Here is an 11,165-nt window from a genome sequence, read left to right as displayed (position 1 = left end):
AAGGCATACCTTATTGAGGTGAATTCTGATGCGGGCAACGATGAGGATAAATAGGTGGTTTTATTGGCTTCATTGTCATGGAAAACCTTTGGTCATTGAGTTTCTCCTAGATTCCAAGTGAATTTAGACATTCCTATCATTTGATGGTAAATATATGTAGACATAGAAAATAATAAGTCAAGTTAGTTCAATTCATATGTATCTACAAATGACCTTTTTGATGAAATGATTGCTCCTCTAAATGTCTCTTCACTTGTTGAGAAGTGGTGGTGAGCCCATGATTTGTGAGAGGACTAGACAAAAGGAATTTCTATGCCAATTTGGAGAACTTCTTGGAATTTGTCAAGGATGAATGATATCTTAAAGATGTCTATGATGATTGCTACATTCAATGGTGCAACTGCAATAAGAACATTACTAGCTGACCTGTGTGTGAAGTTGGATGCATTTGAGTTAGAGCAGTTGGTAGTTCTCAAATGTTTTAGCTGCTTGTTCCCATTCATTCGATTAAAATTAAAGTTGTGCTATAGATTATCATTGAGGAGTCAACACTTTTGGGCAAACAAGAAAAATTTACTCATGCCAAATATTGGTAAGTGGTGTAAAAAGTACAAATCTAACTGCCACTCCAATGCATAGTGTTATGTACAAAAGACCGATTCGTGCATATGTAGAAGCAAAAGGTTCCCATGAGCTAGAGGTGGAGAATTTAAATCCTAAAGCTACTTGTCTCCATACAACAACCACAACATTTAAACTGAGAAAGAGGAAAAATTGAAGCCTCACTTGAAAAAGGAAGAATGAGAAAAAACCAAGTTAGGAAGTGAATGGGAGGAAGATTTTTAGAATCTAACCTTAATAGACCACCAAAAATAGTGGTAACAAGATACAAGGAGAGAAAATAGTTTTTGACGCTTGGAAGGAATAGAAGCAGTTAATTTTTTGAGTCCTCCTTCTGTCACAAATGAAATGAGTACATGGATTGATGATGATTATGAGATTGTTCTTACTGCATCTCAATGTCATACATTGAGGATGACATAGTAGGGATTGAATCTAGGGGTCATCATTCAGATTATGTGAAGCTGCTTGGATATAAGGATGTTGATCAAAATTATCCTTCACCTTTTAAAAAGTACATGACATTGACTAGCATGTTAGTGTTTGTGCATGAGAAGAGTAATATTTCTAATGTCAGTCAATCAAAAAATACATTGTGTATTAAATCTAATCACCTCGAGGAAGATAGACAAAGAGATGTGATGTTGAAGAATAGGAACAAGTAGGTGAGAATTTTTTTTGATGAAACTATGGCAAGCGAAGAACTACGGAAATTAAGGGATCATGCTGAAGATGTTGAAAGAGCTCTATGATATCTAGGCATGCCAAGATGATAGCTTCACAAGAAAGAGAGAAGTTGCAAAAAATTAAATAGGAGAGATTGTTCAGACTAAGTATTGTAATTCAAATATTGCTTCAAGAACTTCACTCACATTTACCTTTTCAAAAATCTCAACATATAGCATTGAAGTCCTTTAAGGATTAGGTAACAAGATAGTAAGTAAGAATAGATCAACAGATATATATCATAGGACCTTGGGTTGATATAAGCGAAAAAATGATAAGTTGATAGATGTTCATGAAAACATAAAAATAGAAATTCAAGGTGTAGGAACAAAACACTTCAAGGAACCAAAAGACAAAGGAAGAAATGGTAAAGTGGACAACCTAGCTGAGACCTATTACCTGAAACGTTGTCCAGAGAAATCAGACAAGGAAAGTTTGGAAGAAGAAAGATTTGACTTTAGAAACAAGGATAACTTTCAGCTTGTTAATAATCCCTTATTTGAGGTTAGAGCTAATGTTTGATGTTCCCTTCTATGACTCCTAAGGGTCTGTGACTAAATCCTTATATTTTAAATCACAATAAACTTCTTTCTATTATTACTTATACTCAATTCTTTATTTTTCCACAAATAAATGTTAGGTATTAATAACAATATTTTTTTGGGGTAGATATATCAATGCAGTTGTGCATGTATCTTGATGTTATGTACAAGTAATATCACCCATGCTTCTGATATATTCTTTAATTCACTGCTAAAGAGATGCAACTGATCTTTGGTAAAGAATATAGATGAACAATATGCAAATGTCTTTTTAAGTAGTTCTGATATCTTTAATCAAACTTTGATAACCAAAAACACCAATAATAATGGAAATGACTTTGTGAAAATTCCCAATCCAATTAATATCAAAGACTAAACAAGGATTATATATATTGAAGTTGGAAGTATAGTGATAGTCAACTAAATGACCTAATGTCATAGATCTTGACGATCTAATGTTGATTACTGATCTACAATAAGTATCATTAGAATTTCTGTAGAGCAATTTGCAAGACCAAGTAATCACTATTACAGATTTATCATAATGTAAAAGTGATGTGTACCATACTGGTCTGAAGTTATTCACTGTATCTGATATTTGCCTTATTGAAATGTGATATGATTGATTCTATTTGGTTTGTACAGATGTTGGATATTTATTTGATCTTTTTCTGATATAATATCTTTGTAATGGTGATGACCCAATGATGGGTGACCTGTATTGTTGCAATTTCTGATGTAACTCTTGTTACTTATGTGATATATATGTCACTATTCCTGATCTTAATCATTGTACTCATGGGATCTGGCTTTCTGATGTCTAGTGGATTACTACCACTTATGTCTGTATAGAATATAAAGTAATCTTCTATCTGAATAATGTCCTTGGACTAGTTATTGATGCCTTTTTAATATCATTTCAAGAATTGCAACTCTTCATTGCATCTTTTAGTATTTGGCTCCTTTGTCATTATTGCACCCTTTTGGATAACTAATTTGTGATTAGTATTTGTGATCAGCATGATATAATTTAAAGAGAAAACACTTACATTTTAGTATCAAGCTTGTTTTCTGAATGAATAGAGAAAAACTGGTGACATATCCATTTTAGCTTTGTGTTTTTTACTATTAGTATTTGATTATTAGAACATAACTATACATCCTTGTGAATTGGAGTTTCAGCAAAGATTTAATATTATTTGGATTTCTTTCTTATTGTAGCAAAGGTTATGGAGGCCCTGAACATTCCAAGAGGTGTCCAACATGTGCTTTTTTGAACACTTAATACTGATAGGTATTGTAAGTTTTAATAATATGGATCTGTATAATTCTAGTTTTAATACAATCTCATTGTAAGTTGATAGATTTTCTTAACAATTTTTCAAAGTGTTTTCTATAAAGTCATTGTTCACTTCAATTCGATCATCCTGACTTTTAGCTACAGGTGCCTTGCCTTTGGTCAAGCATAAAGCTTTCCTTAGGCCCATGTAATATGGTGGGTAATTTGTTGGGTTTCTCGTTACCAATGAAAACTTTGATGTGACCCTTACTGTATGCTTTTACCATGCATAACATGAATAAAAAACTAGCAATACTACATTGATGTGCAATGGGTACACTGAAGAGGTAGAAAATCAAATAGAAAAAATACATTGTTCTATGTTTTGCATGTATTTATGTAATACATGATTACTAGGCACCATTACAAATATCTTCCTTATTTGTCCAATGAGAAAGGACTCTAATTTGAAAATTTAGGAGCATATCTCATGATTTATGTCTTCCTCTTGCTACCTCTCCCTATCTCCATCTCTGCTTTAGCTCTCTCTACTTATTTTATAACCTATTTATCCCTCTATCCCTATCACCCTCTTTCTATATCTCCTTATATCTTTCTCTCTCATTCACCATCTATATATCTCTTTATCACCCCTTCTCCTTATTCCTCCATATCTCATTATCTGTTCCTCTCTATCTTTCCCACTTTATCTCCCTGAACATCTCAACTTTTAGAGAAGCAAAAAGCTTCTGCTAGTCAGGATCAAGTGAAGCAAAAGGCACTACAAATTGAGAGCATGTGGACACGAGTAGAAGAAATGGAGAAGGTTTCCAGGGGTACCAGTGGTGTCCTCAAGGAAATATAGCAGAAGCTTGAAGATATGGAATAGGAAATATCAAGACAAAGACAACATGCAATAGAAAATGAGCAGGAGCTCTGCAAAGTTAGGCATGATTTTGAGGTTCTAAGGTCTAGCATTGATAATTTAGTTGGTGCACGGGAGTCTCTCTTGTCCTCTGAGAAGCAAATCCAAGAAATGGAGAAAATTTTGGAAGGGTAAGCTTGCTCATCATCTGTTATATATGTTTTATTTGGGCCAACTATCATGCTTTTTGAAGCTGACTTTTGACTAATCTAAATTTACTAGGTACAGGTTTTCATTGAATGTTCTCATTTTTAAAGAAATCTTAATGTTTTTGTATTGTATTTCATTCATCGTCATCATTTTATCAAATGTCAAATAATCTATATCTTCATAGGGTAGACATCATGCAATACAGATGAGAATGTGTAGTAGGAATTTAGAATTTAATGATATGTACAGGCCATCAACCAATTCTAAATACCATGTTATTGCTTTATATTTTAATATAAAATGGTATGTTCAAAAGAAATAGAATTATAGTGAGGAGCCATACTCTTGATTGATTTAAAGCAGTGTTTACAATGAATATGGTCCATATAGTTTTTTAGTCACTAAAGTTAGCCACATTTTTAAGATATCAAAATATGTAAATATAGGTCATGGAAGATATTAATTTATTAAAAGAACACTAAGCATTCATTTTTACATTTGAAACAACATTTATTTTCTCTAGATTTTCATTACCCGAATTTATCAAAAGTTCTAGGTCAAAAAAATTCGAGGGGAAATAGACTTTGTTGATTATTTATTTATGAAATTCAAGCATGATTGAGTGAATGTTGTAAGTCTATCCATCAACACCAAAATATGAGATATTGATCTTCTACAGAATGAGATGCATGATGTAGAATTACATTTTTATACATTTGCTAAACAATTATTTACTCAGACGCCAGGTTAATTTCATTTCTCAGGTTGAACTAACATATTTTTTTTTTTTATAATTTCAGTTTTATGCATGTACTTATTAAAATTAGTAAAGGCTATTGAAATATCCCAGAAATCACACTTTTTTTTTTAGAATTACAGGCTTATATTATTTCTCCATTCTTTTTTCATTATGCCAGGCTAGCTCAATTCTGTATTACAACATTACATGTGTTATATGCCCAGCTAAATTTTTGAAGCAATTGAATTTCATCTCTTTATCCATTTTGTTTCTTAAATGATTAATCTGGATTACTCTATATCCTAACATATTACATATGATAAGAGGAAGCTTTGTGAAAGCTTTATATACTAATAGAAGTCAAGTCACAGAGTTTGATGCATATTCTAGTTCAACACTGGAAATAATTTTTGTGACTGGTAACAATATTCACTTTGTTTTCACCAATCAGAATCATCCACAAATAGAATGACACACTACATGATAAACAAAATAAAAAGATGTTAGAAAATGATTGATTATGGTGTTCTTGTTCATGATCGCTGGAGCACACATTCTGGTCATTATTTTTGCTTTTTTGAGTCACTTAAACCTTTCAAAATTATTTTTATGTTGGGAACTCTAGGTTATAGTCTTAAAAAAGTATTTTATTCATTAACAATTGCTTCAATCTGGCTTGTAGGTGAAGTGCACACAATGTTCTTATTGCTCAAATAAATTTGATCCTTTCTTAGGTTTGAGCCTAGAGATCATTCGAGCAGATTCCTTGTTGAAAGCATTATCTCATTACACAGCAGTGGAGCAATTAGATGTTGGTGTGAAAAGAGATCAATGTGAATGATGCCAAGTAAAAGTGAAGGCTCTAGAACAACTCAAAATTGATAAAGAACCACATGTTCTTGCAATTCATCTCAAGCACTTCAGTGTAGTTGGATCTGGAGGAAAAATTGACAAAAAAGTAGACTTTGGTTGTACGTTGGATCTCAAACCATTTATTAGCAGTTCACATGTAAGTAGCTCTTACAATATTATTTGCCAGTGGATCACATTTTTAGTGGAATCTAATAATATATTTTTTGTAATATCTACTATTTTTTAATAAATTTTGCACATTCAAATGATATTCTAGTTTCTCTGTCTATTGATCAATCATAGGAGGGCAATTTTAAGAACACTCTTTATGGTGTTCTTGTTCATGATGGTTGGAGCACACATTCTGTTCATTATTTCTACTTTATTCGTTCATCCATAGGCATCTAGCATGCTTTAGATGATAATCGGGTATACATTTGCTACAGTTGTGAAGATATGCTTAATTTTGTGGAGCAAGCTCATTATAATTTGTGTATAACAAAATACACAAAAGAACTACAATTTTATTTAGAACCTTTTCTTTATATGGTAACACTAATTATACTGAAGTTGCTTAGACTGATTAAAGTTATTCTTATGACATTTTGTACTCTAGGTCTATTCAATCAATGAGAAAAGTGTGCTTTCCTAGAAAGCTTACATGCTATTCTATATACGAGATAAGAAAACTAGCATTCAAATAGCAGGTGGGTCTGAATCTCAATATAATGGCTCTAAACTAAAGAAGAGGGTGTCATTGAACATTGGAAATCCAAAGGAAAACCACTTACAAGATTCATATGCCTGCCAGATGACAGAAAACATGCATTCTTTCCAAACGACAGCAATCTCTTTTAGTGTTGCAGGTGTAAACAAGATATCCCAATAGGCAAAAAATTTGTCAAATGTCAATTTCATTTTAGAAAGTCTAGAAAAGAACACAAGTTCTGGCTAGTCATGCAGTAAATCCAGATCATCAGCAGATCATGATGCTACATTACAAATGGTGCCTCCAAGAACCAATGGTATTCAAACAAATAATATCTTTTGGACAAGTTAAACCATAAGTAATGGATGCACATCGAATGGGTCTAGTAATAATGTTAAGAAGCAGGAATCTAAAATAAAGGGAACTGATTCTGTGGGTAATTGTAATATTATGGTTGTTAGACATTCTCTAAATTGTGATGTGAGCAATGATAATGAGAACTATATTGGTAGAAATTCTAAATCTTATTCAAAAATTAATGGTAATAGATCATGAGAATTTCAAACATTCTACAAATGGTTTGATAGGTATTATTACTCGACATCATGCTACTAAACTTCCAAAAAATTATTCAAATGGTAAACTTGTAGCTAGCGAGCATCTAGAGAATGGTAGCGTGGTCCACAATTCTATAGATAATGAGAGTGAGGCTGCTAAGCTCCTATCCCTGGAAGATGGTTCCTTATTTCATGTGCTTGTTTTTTGTATTAATGTTGTAGTGTATATGTTTGTTTTTGAGAAAATTGCTTTTAGTCCTAATGAATCTTTATATGTTCCTTTTGGTAGGGAGGCAAAAATGGTACTTTTCTCTGTAAGAGAAGGGAAATGAATGGGTCATGTGTAAAAGCTATGAATCCACATAGGTTGCAAAAATATAGTCAAGAAACTAAATGTATTTCCAGCCAAAAGTACCAAAAACACCATGGCTAAAGGCGCAGCAGGCTGAATATGCTTGTGGCAGGGTTGCTATGGCGGCGATGGTAGTTGGCATCGCCACCACAGTGGCCCCACTCCAGTGTTTTCCGTGAACATCGCAATTGAAATGTCCACATGACTATTGTGATGAAACATGCATCGCAGACGTAGCGTCTCCATCGCAATTCTTGCATGGATGTTGCAATTGTGACGTCAATGCAAGAATTGTGATAGCTGGCAGTGTCGATGCCATAGTGGCCCCATCGCCGGTGCTGTCATGTCCCTATTGTAATTGTGACATCTAGGGAAGTAATGGGATGGCTCCTGCCGTAGAAGCCCCATGGCTAGATGTCGACATGACCCCGTCGCAATGCATGGGGCGAATGTCAACATTATGACATACGCTACATGTATTGTGGCGGGATTCATGCCAAAATAAAGTGGTTAAATTTTGATGGACAGGCATCAAAATTGTGATGTCAGAGGATAGACATCGTAATTTGTGACTAAAAAACAATGACATCTATTACTATCACAGTGTCGACACATTTCCATCATAATTGTGACACTTAGCCATCACAAATCGATGCCAAATGTATTAGTGTGAACTTAAACGAATCATTCTTTCAACAAGCTCCAATATGGGTCAGACTCCCTGAGCTACCATTGGAGTTCTAGAATGAGAATTTCTTTAAGGGAGTGGCCAACTCTTTCAGAGAGCTTCTCTCCATCGAACCTATTACAACTTTTAAGATTAGGCTGACTTATGCAAGGATCTACATAGGTGTAAGGGAAGGGGATGATACACTTAAAGTGGTATGTTTTCAGTCCAAACTTGGCACTCATATCTAGTAGTTGGACTATGAGAGTGTCCCTTTTGGGTGTTTTCATTGTCTTAAAATAGGTCATAAGGCTTTTCAGTACCTAAAAGCTAAGACTGCTAAGAAGAAGAATCCTCCTTCTTCTTCTCAAATGAGGGTGAAGAAAGTTTGGAAAAAGAAGACCACTAAATAGGGCCAGAAGGGCCTTTCTCCAAAGACCTAGAAAGTAGCAGATGCTCCTAAGATGACTAACCAAGAGCCTCAGGGTAGGGCAAGAAAAGAAGGGGAGTTAGTCAAGTCAGGACCGAGTTCCTCTTTACCTTTAAATGCCTCTCAACAGATTGAGGATGACTAGGTTAAGGAAAGGACCCTCATGCCTAGAGAAGTGGAAGGTAAGGTTGCCTCGCTACAAGGTTTTCAGGAGTCTAGAATGGACAATTTCCCTAGCGAGGTAGAGCCTGAATTGGGTTCCATAGAGGAGGAAAAGGAAAGAGAAAATAAGGAAATTATCATCTTTCAGGACCTAGAGGAAAACTTGGTTTCCACCAGAGAAGCAGCGACCAGAATAGGAAAAAAGGAGGACTTGGTGAAAGATCTAGACCAAAGGGTAGATCTTCTTAGCACCCCAAAGAATGGTAACAAGGCAACTAGATCCTTGAAGTTTGAAAAGAAGGGAGGGACACCCAAGAAGAATCAAATCAGAGATTTAGCTAAGGCTTCTCTTGCAACAACCAGGAGTAGCTGCAAACTAGATGTGGGCTCTACTACCAAAGCAGGTAGAAAATTAGAGAGGGAGACTAGAAGATGCCTGGTGAATGGGCGCCAAAGCACTCTGAAGGATTTTTCTAAGAATAAAAAATGAAGATCATCTCATGGAACATTAGGGACCTAAATGGTGCCCATAAATAGGAAATTATTAGGAATCTGATTAGAGACCAGAGACCTGATATTTTGATGATCCAAGAAAAAAAATGAAAAAGGATTCATTGAGAAAAATTAAGTTTAGTAACCTGATGAGCAGGGAGGCATCAGACTTTGATGGAGCCTCTGGGGGTCTGCTAACATTATTCAAGACCAAACTTTTTAGGGTGGAATCAGTCTTCAATGTAGGTAACATTCTTTTTTGTAAAGTGTTCCATATCTAGTCCAATGAATTTTTGTTTTTTCTTAATTTATATGCTCCCAATAACAAGAGAGATAGAAAGTCCTACTGGTCTAGAGCAGAAGGGCTAGTACAGAATAGCAACATGAAGAAAGGAATCATTATGGGAGACTTCAATACCCCTCTTCTAGACAAGGAGAAGAAGGGTGGTCTACCTCAGGACTAGGACAACAAGCATGACCTTTCTAACTTCATCAATGGATTGGACCTAATGGGAGGTGACTTCACTTGGTCCAATAAACACATAGGCAAGGATTGTATTCAAGTTAGACTAGATAGAGCTCTCATTTCTCTTGATTGGCTATAGTCTTCCTCATGCAAGTTATCTCTTTTGCCTAGAGTTGGGTCTGACCACTCCCCTATTTCCCTCTCGATTGTTCCTTCTAATCCCTTTAGACCTCCTCCCTTCCATTTTAAGAAAATGTGGACTTCCCATCCTGACCTTTTAGAAAGAATTAAGGTCAGGTGGAGCATAGAAGTGGAAGGCATTGCAATGTTTAGGGTTGCTAGAAAACTCAACAATGTTAAAAGGATGGTAAAAGCTTGGAATAAGTTGGATTTTGGTCACATATTCTCTCTTAAAGAGGATCTCTCTTCAAATCTCTCTTCTATCCAAGCCTCCATTTAGGAAAATGGGTATGATGCCTCAAATAGGGAAGAAGAGTTGTCAATCCTGTCTGATTTACATGACATCAATAGCAAAGAGGAAAAGTTATGGAGGCAAAGATGTAGTGACCCCTTTTTAGGGTCATTCATTTTGCTACTTTTCCTTTCTTTATTTATATCTTTTTCCATGTTTTCTCTAATATAACTTTATTATGTATGTGATCTGCAATGCTTCAACAATGGTGAGCCATGTATTTTGATGTGCAGTCGGGTCTGAATATTTATACAACTATTAATGTGTTGTTGTTCCATCTCTCTGCCATATATTCAATTGTTGACTTAACATTATCCATATATAATATTTGAATAGGCATAGTGAACCATTGCCTTTACTTTTTATGCTTTTTGCCTTGATTAATTAACAACAAAAATAAGTGGATTAGTTATTGTGAGCCGATAATGTACTACCTAAGGTAATCTCATTGACTTATAAAATAATCAAGTGCCGACAAGTATTCATTGCTTGAGACATTTTAATTACTTATAATAATCATATGGATTAGCATAAATAATTGTTACAATCATGAATTACTTATTTATCCACAGCATGACAGTGATACCCAACCATGGATTAATGATGCCATCTCTGAAATTTTTATTAAAGTATGTTACCTTATGGATACATCCATACATGTTAGAATGATCAAGTGATACATCATTGTAGCATGTAAGTATGTATACATATATCAATGATACCAAAATGAATTTTATCATAGACATATCAATGATCTCAAGATGGCATGATGATGTAAGATGTAGCCATATATGCATATGTATAGGCCCATTAATGCATGTGCATGTATGTGTACCTTTGTATACGTGATTTTGTAGGCATGTAACTATGTTGCATTTCCATTTCATAATATAATATCATTAATCATTTATTTATATATTTTTATACTATCATAATAACAATTATATATCAATATTATATAATAATGCTTGATGCACTACTATTAATATTTATATATTCAATATTTATTTAATAACAATGTACA

This window comes from Cupressus sempervirens, chromosome 10 (genome assembly GCF_028749045.1).
Source record: "Cupressus sempervirens isolate cs-2001-9-10 chromosome 10, ASM2874904v1, whole genome shotgun sequence".
In the NCBI taxonomy this organism is placed as follows: domain Eukaryota; kingdom Viridiplantae; phylum Streptophyta; class Pinopsida; order Cupressales; family Cupressaceae; genus Cupressus; species Cupressus sempervirens.
The sequence above is the reverse complement of the archived record's forward strand: the minus strand, read 5'-3'. Positions refer to the sequence as shown.